Source organism: Rhagoletis pomonella, unplaced genomic scaffold (genome assembly GCF_013731165.1).
Source record: "Rhagoletis pomonella isolate Grant_MI unplaced genomic scaffold, Rhpom_1.0 Rhpom_scaffold_00016, whole genome shotgun sequence".
Taxonomy (NCBI): Eukaryota; Metazoa; Arthropoda; class Insecta; order Diptera; family Tephritidae; genus Rhagoletis; species Rhagoletis pomonella.
Window position 1 is genome coordinate 5,657,919 of NW_023458570.1, and position 25,249 is coordinate 5,683,167.

The window sequence follows — 25,249 nt, forward strand, 5'->3', positions numbered from 1 at the left end:
CTTCTTTCACCCATTATTTATTTATGGAGTGCCAGTTACTGTCGAAATTCGACAGTTTTTCTAACTTAACACGTAGCGATACTTATACGGTACAAATTAACTAACCGGAAAATCTTCTGCTAAAACGTAACTAAATTTTTTTTTATCTGAGAAGGTCTTTGGAGGACTTCGGCTGGACTTGGAATTGATCCGATACATTCAAGTTTATCGATAAATTTCAATGATTTGAAACATATCGATAGTTCGATGAATTTCAAGCACACTAAAATTCGATAACTCAACAAAATTCTTTAACTCGACCAATTTCGATAAATGTGAAATTCGAAGGCTCGATAACTCAAAAATGTAAAAACTTTGGATACCTTTATAAATTTTTACTTTTGACATCTCCACATTTCTCGAAAACTATCTAAACATTTTGATAACTCGTTACACTATGTTAAGACGATTAAATTCGATAAGCAGTGATAAATCGATAAGCTTATATAACCTTGAAATTTCGATAAATTGATATATTTTGAAAATTCCATAAACTTCGCTTTGTTGAACCAACCAATTTCAGTAGATCAATAATTATCGATAACTCTGTAATTTGAAAGAACACCATGCATTACGACACCTCGATAAATTTCGTTAAGTCTATAAATAATGATAATTCAATAAATATCGATAACTTGATACATTTCTTTAACTTGACAAATTTCGATAATGACACACATTTTTATAGCTCGATAACTATCCGTAAATTTGGACAACTAAGTTTCTGTGTCTATAAATTTCGACAACTCAGTAAACATTGATCAGTTTGAATAATTCGATACGTTGTGATAACTTAATAAGCATGGATAATTTTCGATAATTATAAACTTCGATAATTCGATAACTTTCAGTAACCTTTATGGCTGATTTTATTTCGATTCCTATCGGAAAATTTCAACTTTTTTAACCTAGCTCTTATGTATTTCTCATTGTCTCTATTTTCGCCTTTATCTCAATTTTCGCCTTTATCTTCACTGTTGACTTTTTTTTGTTCTTCATCGTTATCACTTGTTTCTTCATCTTCATATTTATCTTTATTTCAAAGTTTAATTTCAAATACGAAGTAAAACAAAATGCGAAACAGCTTAAATTAAACAGGTTGCACAAACAACCTTACACAAATATGGAAATATTTAAACGACGATTTTCAACCAATTTCGAAACTATAAAAACTCTCCTCATCTACAGAAAATTACCTTCCCAACGGTGTTTTTGGTTTTGAAATCGGTAACTTAACCTTGGCCTTCATCTTTGTTTTTATCTTTCACATATTTGCTGATATCATTTTCTTTTTCTATTCAAGTAGATGAGATGAGGTGCGATGACGTGATAAGATGTGACGTGATTTCATGTGATGTGATAGGATGTCATGTCATGTGTTGTCATATCCTGTGATGTCATGTCATATGATGTCATACCATATGATGTCATATCATGTGATGCCTCGTTATGTAATGCCATGTCATGTCATACGATGTCACATCATGTGATGTCATGCCATATAATGTGATGTCATATCATATAATGTCATGTCACGTGATAACGTGTGATGTGATATCATATTATGTGATGTAATATCATGTGATGTCTCTTCATATCATGTGATAAAATGAATGAATGTGATCACATTCCATGTTCCGATTAGTGTATCGATAACCCTGTTGATAACTGTGTCGATAAAAATACCGATAACAATATCCATAAACATATAGAAAAATACAACGATTGTAAAATCGATTAATTCATCGATAAATATAACAATCATCAGTATCGATTATTGTACATATCGTTAACCATATAAATGAATAAAAAGGTAACAAAATCAATAATTTAATCGATTATTATACCGATAACAATATCCATTATTGTATCGATAAAAATATCGATTATTATATTGATTATATCGATTACAATAGCGGTTATTTCATCAATAACAGTATCGATAGCAATATCGATTATTTTATCGATAGCAATATCGATTATTATGTCGATCACAGTATCGATCTTCATCCGCATCCTTTTCTTCATATTCATCTTTATTTTTGCATATTCCCCTTCACCTTTACCTTAAAGTGTTTAAATTTACTTTGATCTTCGTTTTTGCCTGTACCTCTAGGCATCTTTGTTTTTGTTTTTATTCTCAAACCGCTAAAACACTGAGAACTACTTCCATGTGCATTATTCACTTTGAATTTGACAATTTACTCCCAACCAACAAACTTCCGCTAAAGAAGTTTCACTTCATAAATTCAAGAAATTTTCTTACCCATTCAGTTACCCTAATTCTTATGTATCTGTCATTGTCTCCATTTTCGTCTTTATCTTCACTTTTCTTCTTCCTCTTTTTTCTTCTTTTTTTTGACTTGATCGTTATCATTTATTTCTTCATCTTCATATTTATCTTTACTTCAAAGCTTAATTTCAAATCTGTAGTGAAACAACAGGCGAAACATGTCAAATTGAACATGTTGCAGCAACATCTATACACAATTCGAAAATGTTTAAACGAAGGTTTTGGCCGTAATTTTCAACCAATTGTGAAACCGTAAAAACTCTGCTCATGCCTTTGCAACGGTGTTCTTGGTTTTGAAATCGGTTCGGTAGAATCGCCAAACGAACGGAGACAAAATTTATGTTAGCGTATTAATATACAGATTTAGTTGAAATATTTCTGATAACTACTAATGTGATTGGATATTAAAAAAACACACCAAATGCAGATCGCCTGACTTTTCGGATAAGCTCGCTATTCTTACTGATTTCAACTGTTCTACAACGAAACGTTTTCATAATTTTTTGTTTTATGTAAAACAAAAATGCAAAGCCTTTTAGATTATTCCTGGACAGTAGATACATGCATAGAGTTTAAATTGACTCGTAACAAAATGTAATAACAAAAAAAAAAAATTATAAAAATTACTTCTATGCCAAAACCGTTATTAAAGCGCAGTAGTAACTGTTTGTAAGATAAACTCAATTACAGACAACACCAAAAATATCAATTGATAGTTACGCACTTACTAAAATTGCACGATTCGGTCGTAAAACAAAATATTTAAAAAACTTTTAAGTTAACGGTTTCACAAAGTCCTTTGTTTTAACTAGATACCTAGATGTTGATTTTAATATATTGACTGTCTAAAATTTATGATCCAACATTTTGTTTGTGGTGCCATTTTGGATTTGGGTTTTTTTTCAAAAGTGCTCTGTGTTCCACTTATCAAAATCTTTCGCCATCTTGGATTTGGAACTTTTTCTCTACATTAAGCCCTTTCATTGGATGGCCATATTGAGAGGGTTGTGAAAAAATATGTAATCCCTCATTTCGTGACCATTTTGTGGCGGCGGCCATCTAAGATTTACAATGATACTGAATACTGATACTGAATACGTGATTGTATTGTGACCAGAACTAAATTTGAGATTAATAGGTCAACAGGAAAGGGATGAAATCCAAATTACTAGATTTTGACCCAAAAACTAACAGTACAAGCTAAATTAAACCGATTAAAACACACATATATATATGTACCAGGGTTGTTGCGAATATTCGCATTTGCATTCGCATTTGCCACCGCGGAGCTACCACATTAATTTTAACATTCGCATTCGCTTTCGAATTCGCGATAATCAATGCGGAGCTTTTGCGAATATTATTTCTTAAGCTATATAACCGAGCTATCAATGGGCAGTCGTACAAGTACTTCAAAGAGAACATAGTCCTTTTAATAATATTTTCTTTTGTTTTCTGTGCTTCAAATACCTGTACTGTGCCAGCAAATTTTTTATTTTACAGGAGAAACAAAAAACATTACAAAAATCAAATCAATAAAAAGTGGCATAACTCCGTTGTTTTCAAATTTTTAGTGAAGGTGTATTTTAATATCCAACCAAAAACTGTGTAAAACGCAATTTCGAAAAAAGTGTTAGTGTGGTTAGGGCCTTTGTGAATTAAGGTAACGATATATTCGTTTCACTCATTTCAAATGGGGCTCTTAGGGAATTTATTTTAGCAAAAATTTAAAAAGCAGTAATTTTGTTTACTTGTTGGGCAATATTTTTTTCATACATTGGATTCTTGGCTAAAAACTTCTGTGGTAAAACTCTCCCCCTACGTCTCCCTTCTTTGCTATTTAAAGTAAAAGAATAATCTCCTTCAATAGGGAATTCTTTAATTAGGTATTAATTACGTAACTATCTGAGACCCTAATCCTCCGTGATTCCTATAATTGAAATGCTTATAAAAAACGGGGTGTTAAAAAATAATAACAATAATGTGATCCGATTCGGCTGGCAGTCACGACTTTGAAAACAGAATTCGCATTCGCATACGCGGATGTCTAAAATTCCACAATCGCAACATCCCTAGTATGTACATTGTACAATGTAACAACCTAAATAAACATAAGCATATATGCAAAATATACTCAAAAAAATATTAAAAATATACTTACGAAAAATATGGAAATATGCAGATATGCAAAAATATACAAATATGCAAAAAGTATGCAAATATGCAAAAATATGAAAATATACAGATATGCGTAGGCGTAAATCTTGTTCATTTTCAATGCTACGAACTTCTGTATTGGTCCGGAATCTCTTGGATGCTAAACAAAAATTCAACAACAATTCATAGAATTCCGATGTCCAATTATCAATAATGGCATTATTGTGAGTAATCGTGGAAGGAAGTTGGAAAATTTCCAGCATGATACAAATATTTAAAACTAAAACCGCTCGCTCAATTCGCCCGCCATTGGTTTTTTTTGACGTTTTCTAGCATTTTGATTACATTCTCCCGAAATGATTCAAATGTCAATAAATACAAAATAAACACATGAATATTTATGATTTGAAAATTTATTTATTCAAATGTGGGAAAAACTTAAAAATTTAGAAAATAAAAATGAGTTGCTGCTTTAGCGGCTGCCCAAATTCCGTTTTCCTCTACAAGCAAAGCAATCTAAAAAAAAAATTTATCGAGGTTTGTGGTGTTACGGAGGCGGTTTTTCCAAGTGCCCCTGTTTGTGCTAGGCTCATTTTTTGCCACACCACCGGACCCAATGTAAGCACAAGATAGTTCTTTGCAAAAGTGCAGTGCCTTTAAGGTAAAATATCTATGAGTGCATGCCAAAATCTTCGCCTTAACATGCGGGCACAAGTCCATTATAGACAATTGCTTCCATTTATTTATTTACATATGCATGTACAGTATATTTTGCTATCCTATATATCCTTCTTTGCACGAAAAACTTGTGCACGTAACCGAAAAAGGCACTTAAGCGAATTTTATTTACTACTTCAATGAGGAAGGTATCCGAATCCCTATGAAACCAAATATTGGCGGAGCGCTTACCAAGTATAATTACTGCAAGCGAAATTTTTAACGAATGTTATCTAATTATCTATATAACTACATAAATTGATAGCCATTTTCGTTGTTCTGCGAGATGAGCAAAATAAATAAAAGGTTGTAAATTAGGTAATTGTAGGGCCAGTGCAGGTAAACGTAATACTTTCATTGATAATTGATACTAGTCGCACAATTTTTAAGGCAGGTATCGCCAATGTGCAGGTATGTTGAATGCATCTATCTGAGCAGTTTCCATATAAATGTTAAAAATAATGCTTTTTATGCGCATTTTGGGGTAGGTATCTTAAATGTGCACTTAAGCATAGAGGCAGCAAAGCAAAATATACTGTATATATGTACATATGTACATTCAAATTTTGTTGTTTCGACAGAAATATATTTCTTTGGTTTGAGTGAAAAGAAAAACAAACAAACGAAATACAGCGAGAGAAAATTTCAAAATGCTAGCAAACGTCAAAATTCCTAAAGTTGGCTCTCAGCGATTGTACCTTATAAATATTTGTATCATGATTTCCAGTAACCATCAAAATATTTATTTAAAATCATGATTCAATTCATGATACAAAAAAAGAAAGTAGTTTCACTTTTAAATTTTTTGACATAAACTGTGCTTACTAACGTTTCTACTTTTCGTAAATTGTTGAGGTAGCACTGCCACCTAATCAAATTATTATTTTGGAAATTTTAATATTTTTAAAGAATTTTTATTTCATTAAAAAGTAAGTTGTAACGCACGAGGTAAATATACTTAGATGATTGTTCGTAGCTTGATTTAAATTGCTATAAATGAAAGACACACCAGCAATTTAGCATTGGGTAGGTTCAGAAGGTGCAGAAGTTGAGTGCAACCGTTGCTAAAAAAATCAATGATCGTAATGCGTCTTGATACATTAGCTGTCAAATTCAAAACACACAACACGTTGTCTCAAATGATCAGAAAAATTTTACGATCATCTAACACGCAACTGTTCAGTTGATCAGAAGTACAAAACAACGCATTCAGAAGGTGCAATCGCAACAATTACTGAGCTGTTGCGCCTTCTGAACGTGCCCATTATCTTTAACATGATATATTATATGCAGTTGGTCCTTTAAGAAACTAAGTAGGATGTTGCTTAATTTCGGATTCTTGGGAATCATAAACTCCTTTGTGATAACGCATGATGTATAGCTCCATGCATCTGCATGCATACATTAGTTTTATTATGCGTCTGCATTTATACATTTGTATATTTACACTAGCAGACCCGGCGAACTTCGTTCCGCCCAAAATAAAGTTTTTGTATTGAAACATTTTGGTCTAACATTTTCACCAACAGTTCACGTTCATGATTTTCAGTGACGCCATACGGTTTGGTGGTTGTTCAGCTCCGTCCAAATTGGGAAGGACCTCTCCGCGCCGTTTGAGACCAAACGAGGTTTTAGACAAGGAAAGCGTAATAAGAGCTGCCAATCTGAATCGCAGCGGCACCATATATAGCAAAAGATCGATGCTGCTGTCGTATGCAAATGATATCGATATCGTAGGTCTGAAACAAAGGGACGTAACCGCAGCACTTTCCAGTTTAGAAAAAGAAGCTAAAGAGGTTGGTCTAGCGGTGAACGAGGGAAAGACAAAGTACCTCCTGGCAACATATAAAGAGTCCACGCGCTACGAGACACACGTCACTGTTGGCTTTGAAGTAGTGAAGGACTTTGTCTACCTAGGATACAGCATAAACACCACCAACAACGTCAGCCTGGAGATCAAGCGAAGAATAACTCTTGCCAACAGGTGCTACTTTGGGCTCGGTAGGCAATTGAAAAGCAGAGCCCTCTCTCGACGAACGAAACTCACGCTCTAAAAATCTCTCATCATGCCCGTCTTTTTATATGGCGCAGAATGTTGGACGATGTCGAACAAAGATGAGAAGGCTTTGGGGGCTTTCGAGAGAACTATTCTACGCAAACTCTACGGCCCTGTTTTCGTGGATGGCGGATATTGGAGAAGATGGAATGACGAACTGTATGAGCTTTTTAACGACATGGACATAGTTAAGCGCATAAAAATACAGCGATTTCGTTGACTTGGACATGTTCTACGCATGGATGACGACTCTCCGGTGAAAAGATCCTTCGATTCCGCACCCATGGGTGGACAACGAAAGCAAGGGCGCCCACGAACGCAATGGAAGGACCAAGTGCAGAAGGACCTGTCTGCGCTCGGGATAACCAACTGGCGCAAATTCGCGCAGGAGAGAAGCAATTGGAGAAGCTTTTTTGTCTCGGTCCAAACCGACAAACAGTTGTAGTGCCAAATAAGAAGAAGAAGAAGAAGGTTGTCAGAAGGCATATTTCCATTGCCGTCTTAAATAACCTGGCAAAACTGTACATGTGTACAAAGAAACGTACTAGTTTCAGTGCGCTTGAAAGGCGCCACGCCCCCTTTTCAAATAGACCCAATTTTCTCTAAGAGTATGGGATGGATTTCATATATCTCCATACCATTTTCGAGTAATCTACCATGGGAGGCGCCACGCCCCTTTTTCCAATAGCCCCAATTTTTCTTCATGACCACGCGACTGATTTTATATATCTTGTACATACCAAGTTCCAGTACTCTTCCATAAACACATCCAGAGATATGGGAGGTGCCACGCCCCCTTCACCTAGCGGTATGAAATATACTTTACATCCGATTCTCATACCTGCCATATATACACAAAAAATTTCATAAAGATCGGTCGAGTCGTTTAGAAGGAGTTCGACCACTAACACCGTGACACGAGATTTATATACATATATTAGATAAGCACGATGCGAGAAGCGTAGAAAAAATTTCAATAAAAAAAAAAATATTTTTCTCGGGTTCACAACTATCCTATCTTTTAAGTTGGAACTGACAATACACACCCACAAAATTAAGCGGTTAAGCGGTTTCGGAGATTAGCGCTCTAATTGGGCGCATCCATTCCTCCGGTTGAAATCTTTCGCGGAAAAGTGCTCCCAACAAACAAACGATACTTTTGGTAACGCATTTTCAGTCACCATGCACGCGGATATCCACTTTTCCCGCATATATGGTACCGCCGGGAGTCGAAAAAACTTTATGTTAGTTTTTTCGCAATTTCTTTTGTTATTTTTGCAGCTCCTAAATATGGAGCTGATCTTATTAAAAAACAATACAATAATTAACAAGAATAAATGCACATTTTATGTGAATACAATGTAATATTTCACTTACCTTCCGTTTTATATTCACTATCGCTAAAAGCTTTAATTTCTTTTAAATAATTATATATATATATTTTTTTTTAAGTAATCAATAACTTTTTTACTTTTGTCAAATAATATGGTAGCTCGATTTCAAAAGAAAATGCCAAAAGCACAGTTTACGTCAAATGGGAGCAATGGCGGCTAAGAAGAAGTGAAACTACCTTTAAATATTTGTATCATGATTCAATTATTAAAGGTTTTGTAAGAAGCTTTTTTCTAAAATTTGACACTCCCACCCACAGGGATATTTTTTGGAAGCACTAAGGAAGGGGAAGAATTCAATCACCTTTCAAAGAGTAGCGAAGTTCCACAAAAAGCTGTTCATAATAGCGAATGGTAGTTTTTGCTTTAATTATTTAATTGAAACCAGCTTCCTTGTAAATTCTTTGCGGTACCATTTACGGTCGATGGATTTAGGAAATTATTTGTTTGTGGAAAAATTATGTAATTTTGATAAAAAAAAAAACTCCAAATAAGAACATTTGGCGCTTACTTTTCTTTCGTGGTTAAGACTCGATTGCTTCCAATATGGTAATGCGAATTCTTTGATGTTGCACATTTAGGGCTAGCTTTTCAGGGCAAGTTTAAGTGAGATCACGTAAACTGCGTTTATCTAGACAAGCTGGAGCGTTTAAACCAGGGTTCGGAAATATTCACTCACCTTCGTACGCGAAAGCGACCGTGAACGTATCAAATATTCTCTATTGGTTCTCCTTCGCGAACGAGAAGCATAAAACAAGTCCAGATCGTTCGCGTTAGCGAATGTTAAGTAGAAAAAAATTTACAACTAGAATTTCCTGACTGAAACCAAACTAGTACGAAAATGACCAGACTTGTACCAACTAAAAAACGATTTATTCATGCCCTGTTTTATTTGACATCGACAGTTTAATACAAAAGTGTACACAAAATATTATAATTTTTATTTGGGTATATTGTAAACCCATAAAGCCAGTACGTACTCGCAATTATACCATACCAATAATGATTAATATTCATAATGATTAATTAAAGAATTAAAGCATGTTTTTTTGGATAACCGTTTAATGATTACACTAGAGTGCCAGTTACTGTCGAAATTCGACAGTTTTTCTATTTTAGAAGCCTTGGAGAGGTTTTCTAATTTAACACGTAGCAAAACTTATACGGTACAAATTAACCAGCCGGAAAATCTTCTGCTTTGCAACTAAAACGTAACTAAAATTTTTTTATCTGTGAAGGTCTTTACAGGACTTCGGCAGGACTTGGAATTGACCCGATACATTCAAGTTTGTCGATGAATTTCAATGATTTGATACATATCGATAGTTCGATGAATTTCAAGAACGCTGAAATCCGATAACTCAACAAAATTCGTTAACTCGACCAATTTCGATAACTGTGAAGTTCGAGGGCTCGATAAATTTCGATAACTCAAAAATGTAAATTCTTTGGATACCTTTATAAATTTTTACTTTTGACAGCTCCACATTTTTCGAAAACTATCTAAGCATTTTGATAACTCGTTACACTCTGTTAACACGATAAAATTCGATAAGAAGTGATAAATCGATAAGCTTATATAACCTTGAATTTTCGATAAATCGATATATTTTGAAAATTCCATAAACTTCGATTCGTTGAACCAACCAATTTCAGTAGATCAATAATTATCGATGACTCTGTTGAAAGGACTCCATGAATTACGACACCTCGATAAATTTCGTTAAGTCTATATATAATGATAATTCAATAAATATCGATAACTTGATACATTTCTTTAACTTGACAAATTTCGTTAATCCCACACGTTTTTATAGCTCGATAACTATCCGTAAATTTGGACAACTACGTTTCTGTGTCTATACTCAATCTCGACAACTCAATAAACATTGATCAGTTTGAATAATTCGATACGTAACTTAATAAGCATGGATAAATTTCTATAATTATAAACTTTTACGATTCGATCAATTTCAGTAACCTTTATGGCTGATTTTATTTCGATTCCTATCGGAAAATTTCAATTCTGTTACCTTAATTCTTATGTATTTCTCATTGTCTCCATTTTCGCCTTTATCTCCATTTTCGTCTTTATCTTCACTTTTGCCTTTTTTTGTCTTCATCGTTATCACTGGTTTCGTCGTCTTCAGATTTATCTTTATTTCAAAGTTTAATTTCAAATACGAAGTAAAACAAAATGCGAAACAGCTTAAATGGAACAGGTTGCAAAACAACCATACACAATATGGAAATTTTTAAACGACGATTTTCAACCAATTTTGAAACTATAAAAACTCTCCTCATCTACAAAAAATTACCTTTCCAACGGTGTTTTTGGTTTTGAAATCGGTAACTTTACCTTGGTCTTCATCCAGTGTTGCCGCGAAACATTTTTAGTGGTAGCTAAAATCCAGCTAAAAAAGGGCTAAAAAAGAGCTAAAAATCGTCGTTGTGGCTAAAAATGGTAGCTAATTTTTTTTACCTACATCTTATATATAAAAATAAGTGCACGTTTTTGGTGTGACCTCATAACTTGAAAACAGCTTCACTGAATTCAACCAAATTTATGTGGCATATTCGATTTATCATGCAGATGGTTTATGCGAAGTTTTCCCGAATTCAGAAGAGGGGGCGTGGCACCACCCATACTAACTAAAATATAAAAATAAGTGATCGTTTTTGGTGTGACAATATAACTTAAGAACGGCTTCACCGAATTCAACCAAATTTATACGGCATATTAAGGCTATCATGCAGATTGTTTATGTGAAGTCTGCCCGAATTCGTAAAAGGGGGTGTGGCACCTTCCATACTAACAAAAATTTTTTGTTGTATATCTCTTGAAATATTTGTGGTAGAGTACTGGAAGTTGGTATAGAGGTATAACAAATAATTCCATACTCATGGATAAAAATGGGCAGTATTGGAAAAGAGGGCGTGGCACCTCACATCTTATATATAAAGAATAAGTGCAAGATTTCAACCAAATTTATACGGCATAGTCGGGCTATTATGCAGATGGTTTGTGTTAAGTTTCCCCGAATTCGGGCACCACCCATACTAACAAAAATTTTCATCTGGTATATCTCTTGAAATATTTGTGGTAGATTACTGGAATTGGTAGCTATACGTGGCCTGTTCAAGAGTTGGCATTCCAAATTGTTTATTTATTCATACCCAAGATGGAAAAACAAAATGTTGTATATCCAAATCTGTTGGATTAAGATTTAAAATAAAGAATCAAAAATTTTGAAATAAAACAAATGATAAATTTTCATATAGAAAAATTCCAGGACTTTTCATTCGTTTTTCAATATTTGGTGTAGAGAAGCACACCGGGGTACTGCTAGTATAAGTATGTAAGTATACACGCAAACATTTTCTATAGTTACTGGTATAGAAAAACAATGAACTCTGAAAAGAATTACTATTTTATTCAACAAAAAAACTTTTTGTGTAACACATAAAGCATATTAAGGGCCACCAACTTACCTATTTTAAAGTATAGTAAAATCGTTAACGGACAAGATAACGGCCCAGAAACGTAAGGAATATACATAGAAATATGTTTACTTGCCTTAAAGGAAAGGCGTTCGCTTTATGAGCGAAGAGTTAAATTCATGAGAATCATAAAAAAAATTTGAATGTCAATGATGAATAAATTTTGAAAAGGGCTAAAAAAAAGGGCTAGAGGCAATTTCAAATTTTTGTGGCCAAAACAAGCATTTGGTAGCCAAATTTAGCCACCAAAGGGCTAAAACGGCAACACTGTCTTCATCTTTGCTTTTATCTTTCACACCTTTGCTTATATCCTTTTCTTTTACTATTCACGATGAGGTGCGATGACGTGATAAGATGTGACGTGATTTCATGTGATGTGATAGGATGTCATGTCATTTGTTGTCACATCCTCTGATGTCATGTCATATGATGTCATACCATATGATGTCATATCATGTGATGCTACGTCATGTAATGCTATGTCATGTCATACGATGTCATATCATGTGATGTCAAGTCATGTGATGTCATGCCATATAATGTGATGTCATATCATATAATGTCATGTCACGTGATATCGTGTGATATGATATCATGATGTAATATCATGTGATGTCTCTTCATATCATGTAATAAAATGTGATGTGATGGATGTCATGTAATGTGATCACATTCCATGTTCCGATTAGTATATCGATAACCCTGTTGATAACTGTGGCGATAAAAATACCGATAACAATATCCATAAACATATAGAAATATACAACGATTGTAAAATCGATTAATTCATCGATAAATATAACAATCAGCAGTATCGATTATTGTACATATCGTTAACAATATAAATGACTAAATCGATAACAAAATCAATTATTTAATCGATTATTATACCGATGACAATATCCATTATTGTATCGATAACAATATCGATTATTATATTGATTATTATATCGACTACAATAGCGGTTATTTAATCAATAACAGTATCGATAACAATATCGATTATTTTATCGACAGCAATATCGATTATTATATCGATAAAAATATCGAGTTTTATATCGATAACAATATCGATCTTCATCCTCATCCTTTTCTTCATATTTATCTTTATTTCTGCATATTCCTCTTCACCTTTACCTTAAAGTGTTTAAATTTACCTTGATCTTCGTTTTTGCCTGTATCTCTAGGCAACTTTGTTTTTGTTTTTATTTTCAAACCGCTAAACCGCTGAGAAGCATTTCCTGTTCCCCTTGAATTTGACAATTTACTCCCAACCAACCAACTGCCTAAAGAAGTTTCACTTCATAAATTCAAGAAAAGTTCTTACTCTTTCAGTTACCCTAATTCTTATTTATCCGTCATTGTCTCCATTTTTGTCTTCATCTTCACTTTTTTCTTTCTTTTTTGACTTCATCGTTATCATTTATTTCTTCATCTTCATATTTATCTTTATTTCAAAGCTTAATTTCAAATGTGTAGTGAAACAACAGGCGAAACATGTCAAATTGAACATGTTGCAGCAACATCTATACACAATTCGAAAATGTTTAAACGACGGTTTTGGCTGTAATTTTCAACCAATTGTGAAACCATAAAAACGCTGCTCATGTACGGAAAAATGCCTTTCCAACGGTGTTGGTTTTGAAATCGGTTCGGTAGAATCGCCAAACGAACGGAGACAAAATTTATGTTAGCGTATTAATATATAGATACCGATATTAGCACCTTTTTAGTGATTAAGAATTAATTACTTAAACAATTTTAATTAATTCATTAATTTTAATCATATCATTATTTTGTTATTTTTGATCATTTTCAATTACTTTTAAATTTTTTTAATTACACGATTAATATAATTATTTGATTAATTTCAATTATCAATGAACAAGCCAAAGTATAGACAAAAATTAAGAATATTTAATAACTTCTTGAATTATTTATTAATTTTTTTATATCCATTACTTTTAAAATTTTTGAAAAAGAAACGACTGAAATAGTTAATGAATTTAATTTATTTTAATGAAAACTCAAAAATTAACTAAAGTATTCGTTTTATTTTTAACTAAGATATTTTCTTTAATATTATTAAAAGAGATCAAAAAATAGTATTTATTGTACATGAAAGCTTTTACTTTTAATATCAAAAATTGGAAAATGCATTTAAATTTATGTTCGAAAGTTTGAAATATTGATGTATTTATTTTTCTTTTTAATTAATACTCAAAAAATGTAACACTAATTAATGGCAAATCTAAGGGTGCTAAATAAAAATATGTAATGTATTAAAGTGTACTTAATCAAAAGTTTTTATTGTAAATTGATGAATTAATTTAATTTATTTGGGCCATAATTGGACTAGTATTTTTCTAGTATGAAACTGGTATATTTCTGGCTGAAATCTGATAATTGCCATCTCGTAGGACATCCTCATATTAAAAATACCAGTTGATTGCATGGAAAAAAGATAGTTGGCTAACTAGTTGGGCATGCGGTTCCCTGCAGTGAAATCCCAAACTAGTCATGAAAAATACTAGTTTACAACTAGAATTTCCCAACAGAAACCGAACTAGTTCGAAAATGACCAGAGTTGTACCAAGTACAAACGATTTATTCACACCCTGTATTATTTGACTTCGACAGTTTAATACAATAAAGTACACAAAATAATATCACTTTTTTTTGGGTATATCGTAAACCGTTAAATTGAGTACGTATTCAATTATACCAGACCTGTTATTTTGTTATTTTTCATCATTTTCAATTATTTTTTATTTTGTTTATTACACGATTAATATAATTATTTGATTAATTTCTATTATCAATCAATAAGCCAAACTATGGACAAAAATGAAGAATATTTAATAACTGCTTGAATTACACAGGCCAACAAGCAGTGTTGCCGTTTTGGTTACTTTTAACCAATTTTGGTTATTTTTTTCTTGCCTGTGAAGTTGTTAATATCTTTCCCATTTTGGTTATTTTTAACATTTACTGTAGTTTCTAATTTTTGTATACATACAATAATTAAATCTTTGAAAAATAGTGTAAACAAATACATTTATTCTGCTCAATATTGGTTATTTAACTAAAGTTATTACTACTAAAATGGCAACTCAAGATTCGACTTACTCCGATAATAATCATGTGTTTACATATGCAACAGAACATGTAAAATTTCGAGGGTGCAACTATTATCGGGTCCAAAGAACGTAAATCTATAAGAAGAGACAACACGTTATAATTGTAACGAGTCATTTCTTGTCGGGTCGTATCTTTAATAAATCGCGGTGAATTAATCGCCAAGCTTTTGAAACGGCCCCGCAGTTACACCGTTTCTTTGTTCTTTGCACACACCTACATAATATGTATGTGCCTGAAATGACATTTGAGTAATATGAGAGTCATTAAAAAGCCGCGAAAAATTATTAGAATTCCGCGCAAAATTGGTGTTTCAAGTTAATTTATACGGGCTCAATTCTATGGATAAGTGAGAAAAAATACACAATTTTGGTTTTATTTTGCATAATATGTATTTCCAAAAAACTTTTCAATTAGGTTCGTTATAAGACATAGGCCAGCAACACCTGTCGAGGTTGAGGAGAGTAGCAGCAGCAGTGGCAGCCCCAGCAGTGAAACCAAGTGAGAATATTTAGAATCATTGTATTAATATTACTTACATATGTATGTATTTGTTTTATAATATATAGAATATAGAATATACATGGTCGGCTAAAGACTACTTCAAATGAATACATACTCAGATAGTACATATATAAATACCTCGTATATGCGGAATCCTATACCACGTCATGTATGTACAATAAAAAAGGGATTTGGTAATTATTTTTCCATTACTGCTTACTTTATTAATTTAAGTTAAGATTAATAATAATAATCTTACAGCAAGTAGGTTCAAGGGAAATACCATTCCACAGTTTTGAAAAAATCGGTTTTTCGCGCTTTTGTAAAATTTAGTTACCATCGTATACGCGATACTGCGTTTGGCGTATACGAGGTACTTCGCGCTGAGCTACGATATAGTTCAATGCAGTCCGATTTTTAATTGTTTAATCTTAATTAAAAAATATTTACAATGTGGTTGTTCACGCTGATTAGGTATTTCATTGATTCTTACAAAGAAGTTGGAAACTGTGTACCTATGTACTTATTTAAAAACGTCATTTAGAGTCTGGTAATGTTTACGAAGATATTAACATACATATGTACCTAATACGGGAAGCCTGATTTTCTAAAATATGTATTTATATATATACTTATATATGAATGTATTTCATTTATTTTCAGCCTTAAAAGGATTTACTTTTCAAAAATGCAAATAAAAATTGATTTTCTTTGGTTTGAAAAATGTGTCTATACGTACTATATAAAAGAGTTTGTGATTACCTGAGTTGTTAATCTAATAAAAAAAATGGTTATTTTTCCTTACATTTGGTAACTTTTTCGTCAAATCTTGGTTAGAAAGTTCTTTGAGCGGCGGCAACACTGCCAACAAGGTTTTTTAACCAAGAATCGGACTATACTTTTCCGAAGGTCTTTGACGTGCTGAATTCGAATCTGACCCCAGATCACGTCAGGTTTTCGGGATATTCTAACCTAAAAGTATAAAAATAACGGTTTTTGGACACATTTGAGCTGCACTACTCCTCCCCTTCAAAACTCATTTTAAAGCTTTAAAAAATCTTTATTTGTGACCGAGAAGTCGTCTAATGAATTTACTGAGTTTAGTAAATTCGTTGATATTCTTAAAATGAGGAGTATTGGATATTAGAAATTGAAATATCTATGTATTTATTTTTTCTTTTAATTAATACTCAAAAAAATTAACAATAATTATAGGCAAATCTAAGGCTGCTAAATAAAAATATGTAAAATAAAAAAGTGTACTTAAATGTTTTTTATTGTATGTTCATGAATTCATTTTATTTTTTGACTCCCAAAGTAGTGGTTTTGGTCCATAATTAGACTAGTATTTTTCTGTCTATTCTGAACTAGTATGAGACTGGTAAATTTGTGACCGAAATCTGACAATTGCCATTTCGTAGGACATCCCCATGTTAAAAATACCAGTTGATTGCATGGAAAAAAGATAGTTGGCTGACTAGTTGGGCATGCCATTCATACTAGTTGTGGGGTAGTTTACAACTAGTTCATTTGACTACAGGGTTCATACATTGTGAGGTAGTTTACAACTAGTACATTTGAACAGGGCTGCGTGCCTTCATGTATGCAGCTATAAGTAGCATCGATGCCTTCGCGAACGTTCACTGCTGTCGTTCTCGTTCATAAGTGTATGTAAATGCTGCGGCAAATATTCGCGGAAAGTTGGTGTGGCTAGAGCAGGGAAATTTTCGAAGTATTTTGCGATTGTGTTTGAGATTTGAAAACGAAAATGTAATTGTATTGTAGTATCAAATAAAACACCTCTTTGAGGTAAAATTTTCGAGTGACGAAAGCTGAACTAGAAACTAGAGCTCTAGATACCCGGATATCGAGCAATGCGAGTAGCTCGATACTCGCTCGAAACTCGTTCATTGCTCAAATGTTTGTTCAAAATTTTCGAGTTTTGAACAATTTCATAAACAAAAGAAAATTTGTAAATTGTATTTGTCAGCAGCTGCTTTCTAATACATGTTAAATAAACTATATTATTAAATACCAACGTAACAATCTTTGCATTATATATCAATAATTTGAAAAATTTAAAAAGTTGCTACCAAAAATGTCAATATAATAAAAAAAAACATTGCTCAAATTACTCGAAAAAACACGAATTGCTCGAGCTCATGCTCGGAAATTTTCGAGTAATGAGCATTGAACAAGTGTGCGAGTACTCGCTGCTCATATACCCGGGCTGTTTGAAAATGTGCGAACAAAATCGAGAGCTCTACTAACTAACTTAGAAACACAAAATTTATGATATCAATTTCGTGACGAAAATTATACGCATTTTTTAACTGCCTTTCAAACGTAGGGAAAATCTTTCCCTGCAGTGAAGCACCAAACTAGTCAAAAAAAAATACTAGTTTACAACTAGAATTTCCTGACTTAAATCGAACTAGTCTGAAAAAGACCGGACTTTTACCAATTACAAAACGATTTATTAACGTCTTATTTTATTTTACTTGAACATTTTAATAAAATTGAGTACACAAAAAATAACTTTTATTTACTTTTATTGTAACCATTAAAACGAGTACATATTCAGTTATGTATATATGTATGTATTATTTAAATGAATATACATATGTATGTACATAAAATAAAGTGATTGGAAATGGGTTCCGTTTCTTAAGTTAATTTGTTTTTTTTTTTTAATACAATACGTATCGAGGGCTTATATCCAATACCCTCTATCTGCACTTTTCACAAAAATGAGATTCTGATATAAAAATCCACCTCAGACTTAACTCTCATCGGTTATATTAATGCTGACCTTGTATAACGTTTGACAGAAGAATTTACTATTAAATTACAAAGTCACAACTAACATTTGTGACGACAGGTCGGGTCTACGTAACCGGAACGACCCAGATTTATATCTGGCCAAGGACTGTCACTCCAGCAACACTCCCCAAAATCTCTTTGGGGAATTTGTATGCTGTTACAACAACAAGATGGGTTCTAAAAAGTCAAAATATTTTTTATGAAAATTGCAGATAAAGGGGTTGAATACTTGAATACTTGAAGGGTAATTAAAAAAATTTAAATACTTTAACGTTCTTAATTTTATATAAAAGTACAGCTCTTTATCTAACGAATACCATATAAATCCAAACTTCATACTTTGTACAAAAAATTCTAAATAATATTAAATATTCCTTTTCATCCCAATTCCAAGCATTTTAATTTTAATTTCTACAATAATTTTTGGTATGCAGTTTTATTGTTTATTATATTCTGGATAAAGTGCAAGTTTGAAGTGGCTAAAAAATCGCGTTAATTTTTGATAATTTTTTTGGTGCCAATATCACGCGTTTTCTTCCATACAAAGTAATATTTTATACGAAAAAAAGTGCATAACACCGTCAGAAAAAAATTATAAAAAATCATTGCTATTCATCTGTTTGTTAAAGTGATTTTACACGACATGCGTTTGCATCTGTAAATGCTACTTTTTACATATGGAAAGGCATACATGCACAAAGCAGATGCACGTACAGACGAACTAGAAACGTGAAATTTAATTTCCATCTGGCATAGAGATAGATTCTTTTGTGTTAGGTTTATTTCGTTTTCAAAGAACTTGCAAATACATACCGTGTAAAGCAATTTTCATATCTTCTTGTAGACGTAAATGTTTTTGTACAATCAATATTTACTATTCATACATCAACGAAAACATGCAATGCAAATAAGTAATCTCGAATCTTTGGGGAACATGAAATTAGCCCTGTAGTTATTTATGTAAGACATTGAGCCGTTCTTAATACTGCTTGTTGTACTGTGCCGACTAACTGACCATTCTTCACGTACAATTCTTTAACCAGGAAACAGGAAATCGCTATTTTGCAAGCGCTGAACTTATACTGGAATCTTGCATTTTTATTGTTATGTAAGTCGACGAGCTTCACTTGGTGTTGTTGCTAAGAGCCTGCACAATGTATTTTTAAATTTAATTCAAATCAGGGTACGAAAATAAACTATATTGTACGTTACTATTTCATTTCGTTTATTACTTCAACAGTTCCGTACAATACGAAAACAAAACGGCTGAGTTCACTTTGGTTATAGTACACTACAGTAGTTTAGTAGTTACAGACGAAACAACAAACGAAATGAATCGAGCAGAGAAAATTATATGTATGTATGTACACATATGCAATAACTAAACACAAAACGAATAGCTGCAATGAATAAAAAAATAAAAATGTTTTTTAATTGAGTTGGATATGAAAATTTACAGAAAAAATATTATTCACGTAATTGAAACGTTTGTGATATCACCCTATGGCACAATTGTCACAAACGAAAAGCAAACGTTTCTAGTTGGCGAAAATGACAGTGAATCTTACAATTTGTTTCTGACTATGTACAAAACTGTAAAAAACCACAAATGATATGATGATCGATGAGCAAATGGGAATTGTTTTGTACAGTTTATTTTCGTACTCTGATTCAAATTACATATACATATGTATGTATCCAATAATTTGAAATAAGAAATCTTACTTATGCTGTGATCCTATTTGTTGTTCCTGTTGCTTGATAGTATTTTGCAAATGATTTGGGTACGGTAAATTATTTGTAGAACGATTTTGGATCGCTGTGCCCAAACGCGTGACCCGAATCAAAAACTTTTACATACACTTGTAGACAAGAGTCTACGATGTATTTAAAAGAAAACAAAAAAATACTATTCCTGTGCACTAACTTATTAATAATTTGGGTTTGAATTATGTTATTTCTTGCAAATTTCCGAGCTGAGCTGTCCCGACGTTTTCTCAATTCCAGATGATTCACACGCTGTATAACACTGGGGTGTGGGGTATTCTGGATTAGGATACTGAAAATTAACTGATTTACAACGCAAAAATATTATTTACTTACTTAAAAGGATGTTTTTAGAACACAACGTGCCCTGTTGCAACTATTGCAGCTCAATAACAAATATGTAATGTTATAAAAACAAAGCCGTCCATTCAGGTCACCCGTACCTTTATGAAATTTAGAAACTCATCCTTCAAATGTTTCCGCAGCAGTGCTTTAATCTGAAAATGTTAATTCATTAATAAACATTTGATTGATAAGCAGTTTTTATACTTACAAAGCTTTTAGGTGCAATCCCGTATTCCTCAAAAAATAAAAATTCGCTCAGAGCGAGAGAGTAACATTGAAAAGTACGGGATCGCTTTCTAGTAAAAAATGGTAACTTCTGTCAACTTCAACATAACCTCGAAATTTTGGTTGTAAATTTTTGCTTATTTTGTATGTAAACACACTCAGCTCACACATGTAAATAACCAAAAATACTGTCAAATTCATTAGAATCCACTTAAACAAGTAATTAAATACTTTTCAACATGAATTAGCAGAGTACACTTTTCTTTTGTTTACAATTTGGTTGCCAAACACACTACAGCTGATCGTTTGACACATTTACCAGAATTTACCAGCAAAAAATTCTCGGACTAAAACTGGTAACTTCTGACAGAGAGAGAACCGTATTTACTCTCTTTTTTGTCCTCTCAATAGTCAGAGAACCGAGTACGGGATCGATTTCCAGTAAAATCTGACTGATTCTGACTATTTCTGACTAGTCCGGACTCGTACGGGACCGCAACTTTTAGCTGCAGAAAGAAAGCCAAACCAAAACAAAACAAATAGCAAATTCCCACTTTCAATTTTTTTCATTGATGGGGCGATTACCAATTATCGATTTTTTACGCTACAAATATGCAGACGTTTCGATAAAACAAAATGGGGGGTATATATTGGCATCAATGCAATCGTAATGAATTACGTATTGAGTAAGCGCAACGAACGTAGAATTATACCGTGTTGTCCCTTCTTATTTTCTACCTTGTTTGGTAAGCGGTAATAATTCTAATTCTGAAAGCATTTGAGAAATTGTTTTACCAAATATTATAAATATATCAAAATAAAAACTAAGTCAAAACTGGCTTTATTTATGTAGCTGAGGTTGTTGCTATGATGAACTAGGAAAGAGCTACAGTGATTATAGATAAAAGCCTTAAAAAAAAAAAATTAAAGTATGCAAGAGTGACATCTCTTTGTTCATTCAAGCAACTGAATATCGCTCGCTCAAGTAAAACGTAGATTAGGCATTTTTGATGACAATGATTCCGATTATTTGTTCGATGAAATGCTTTATTCAATGTGTTCGATTGCGTCGCATCTTAGCTTTCACATATCTAATAATTAATGCGTAATAATTGGAGCGAAAAGGTTGTGAAAAAATTTGTGATTTATTTAATATTGTGAATTCTGAGTATTATTGAACATTTGTGACTTAAAGTATTGGTAAATATGAGTAGCAAAAGACATCTAAGAAGACTTGTGAAAAAACAAAGGGAATTGTATAGTCAGAATTTAATGGGTGCAGTTCCTAATTCAAATAGTGAAGCAGGAACTTGCTCAATTTCTTCAGCAGAAAATTCCGCATATTCAGACGCACGGGTTGGTTCAGAATATCAGAATCCTGAGCAATCAGGTATAGATTCAGATATATATTTATCTGCATATTGTGACCAGCCACGTTCTTTTAAGGATAAAATTTTAGATTGGTATGTTGAATACCAACCGTCACGTAAATCATTCGAGAAGCTTCTTTCTATTTTGCGGGATGAGAATTTGGATGTTCCGCGAAGCGCAGAGACCTTTTAGGCCAAAAAAAGAGAAAAGGCAATTGTTAAAACTGTTGCACCTGGGTTTTATTGCCATATTGGATTACAAAAACAGTTAGCAAAAATATATTATATTTTAAGAGAAGTTGACGAAATTTCTATTGACATAAACATTGATGGCTTGCCATTGTATAGAAGTTCGCGTACTCAATTGTGGCCAATTTTAGTTAGATTAGTAGAATTTAAAAAGGTTTGTGTTTTTCCAGTGGCTATTTATTTAGGCAAAAAGAAACCAGATAATGTTTTTGATTTTTTGGGTCCCTTTGTTGAAGAAATGAAAGGTATAATAAACAATGGTCTTGACTTAGGCGGAAAAATAATAAGAGTTCATATTAGAGCATTAGTTTGCGATGCGCCCGCTAGAGCTTTTATTTGCGGCGCACCTAGTCATGTATCTTCGCACGGCTGCAGCAAATGTACGCAAATCGGAAAGAAAGTAAACAACGTTCTAGTATACAGTTCTGAGTCAGGTGATCTTGTGAGTGACGACGATTTCTTAAACAGAAAATATATCAGCCATCACTTACCTAAATTTCGAAATGCTAAGACACCATTTGAAAACATTGATTTAAAAATGATAAGCCAAGTAGCATTAGATAGCATGCATTTGATAGATTTGGGGGTAATGCGTAAATATTTATTAAGAATATTACAAAATAAAGTAAATTTGAAAGTGGAAAAAATTAAGAAATCAAAAATGTCAGAACTTTTGGAATCATTGAAACCATATATCCCGAAAGAATTTGTAAGAAAGCCCAGAACATTCAACGATATTCTAAACTGGAAAGCAACAGAGTTTCGTCAATTTCTTCTTTATACAGGAGTTCTTGTTTTGAAAGACAATGTTCATGATGACCTTTATTATGAATTTTTGTTATTGCATTGCTCATGTAGGATGCTATTTTGTCCAAAATCATATATGAACAATTTTGGTATTGCTGAAAATATGATATTATTGTTTGTACAAAACTTTTCTACAGTTTTCGGAAATTCCAGTTTGACATACAATGTACATAATTTACTTCACATAACAGAAAGCATAAAATCAATAGGTTTATTTTCAAGCTTTTCGGCGTACGATTTCGAAAATTATTTACAGATTCTTAAAAAATATGTCAAAAAACCGACTCAGATACTCCAACAACTTGTAAATAAAATAGCAGAAGAAAGTTTGATCAAAAAAGACAAACCCAATAGTTTTAAATCATTAAAAGGCAAAGGTTTATGTTTTTATTATAGGGATTACATATTTTGTTTAAAACAACCTGACAACTATTGTCTCATAAATCCTTATGAACCCATAGCAGTTCAAAGGTTTTCTGAAGACAAAAAATTCGTTATAGGGAAAAAATTTACTAATTTAAGAATTTTTTTTTGTGACCCGGTTGACTCTTTAACATTGGGGATATGTACAGCTGATTCCTCATTAGATAGTGCAGAAGTTTATTATCCTATAGAAAATATAGAATGCAAATTAATGGGTCTTCCTTATGATGACAGTATGCTACTTATGCCACTGCTGCATGGCTGCTATTAATTTAAATGTAAATCTTTCATTTTAATATATATAAATAGATCACATTTTTTTAAAAGTTTTCAAAAAAGTCAAAACGGTTAAAATACGCAATATCCAAGAAAATGAAGAGAATGGCTTTAACAGATTCGGAAAACGTAGCAACACCGTGTAAGTTTTATGTTAATGACTTTTATATACACATAAAATTCAAATATGTATATACAAATGTACTATTCTATGCAGATAAAACAACAGTTCCAGCATGCGAGAGTTGCGAATTCTTAGTGGAGGGATTGAAAACGTTGCAAGGTAAATTAATTTATGGGTATACAAAGAATGTTTCCCAAATAATATTTTTTTTTTCAGAAACCGTGGAAAATTTAAAAAAAGAATTTAATTGTAAGAATCTTTTCATGTTGTATTTTACAGCAATTTATTTCAACTATTATTTTATGTCTCTATAGCAACCGTATCTATTCAAAATGATGCTGTGATGTCTGCTCTTGCTCAACAAAAAATTATATTGGAGAAGTTAGTTCGGCAAGATAACGTGCTTACTTCAGTAAAGCAATACTTTCCGATAAAAACCACTGAGGACCTGAATACAATAGAATCCAAAATTTTTCCCGAAAACACTCATTTGTTTGTAAGTAATAACTTTGTAAATATAATGGTAGACTTAATAATTATTAATATATTTGCCAGATTACCACTATGAGGACAGTATTAAACCATTCGGTGATGAAAAACTTAAGATATGTGTTGACAACCGAAATCATAATGACTTATAACATAGACGGGACGCACGGCAAGAAAGGTCTGAAGGAGTTCTCTAAGTTTTATTCAGCCTTGTTGGGTAAATAACATAATATTATTTTTTTAATTAAGTGTTAATTGTTAATATTAATTTGTTATTTTTAACAATTTGGATTAAAATGTTATCTTCAATTTATTATTCTTTCTTTGTAGAATCAATAACAAGCTTTACAAGTTGTGATGAGCCTGAGGTGCAATTTAGGAAGGCAATGCAGCTGCACAAGAAGCGAGAGTTTCAAAAAAGAAGCTCGGACAAAGCTGCACAATCAACTAGCCAAACTAGTCAATAATTAGTATTCATTTATAACTATGTAACTGAATTTTTTTTTTTAATTTTTTTTTATCAAAATTTTGAGTTTTTAATTTTACCTATTCAGT

At 32.4% G+C, this 25,249-nt stretch overlaps 2 long non-coding RNA genes across 2 annotated transcripts; one reads left to right on the plus strand and one right to left on the minus strand.

Moving 5' to 3' along the window:
• Positions 1-20,583: 20,583 nt before the first annotated feature.
• On the minus strand, positions 20,584-20,950 carry LOC118749406. Its single transcript, XR_004994215.1, has 3 exons — positions 20,940-20,950; positions 20,723-20,883; positions 20,584-20,665 (listed from the first exon to the last, which is right to left on the minus strand). It is a non-coding gene; the product is annotated as an uncharacterized LOC118749406 (long non-coding RNA).
• Positions 20,951-24,434: 3,484 nt separating this feature from the next.
• On the plus strand, positions 24,435-24,857 carry LOC118749407. The gene is made up of 3 exons (XR_004994216.1): positions 24,435-24,454; positions 24,520-24,701; positions 24,761-24,857. It is a non-coding gene; the product is annotated as an uncharacterized LOC118749407 (long non-coding RNA).
• Positions 24,858-25,249: the final 392 nt, after the last annotated feature.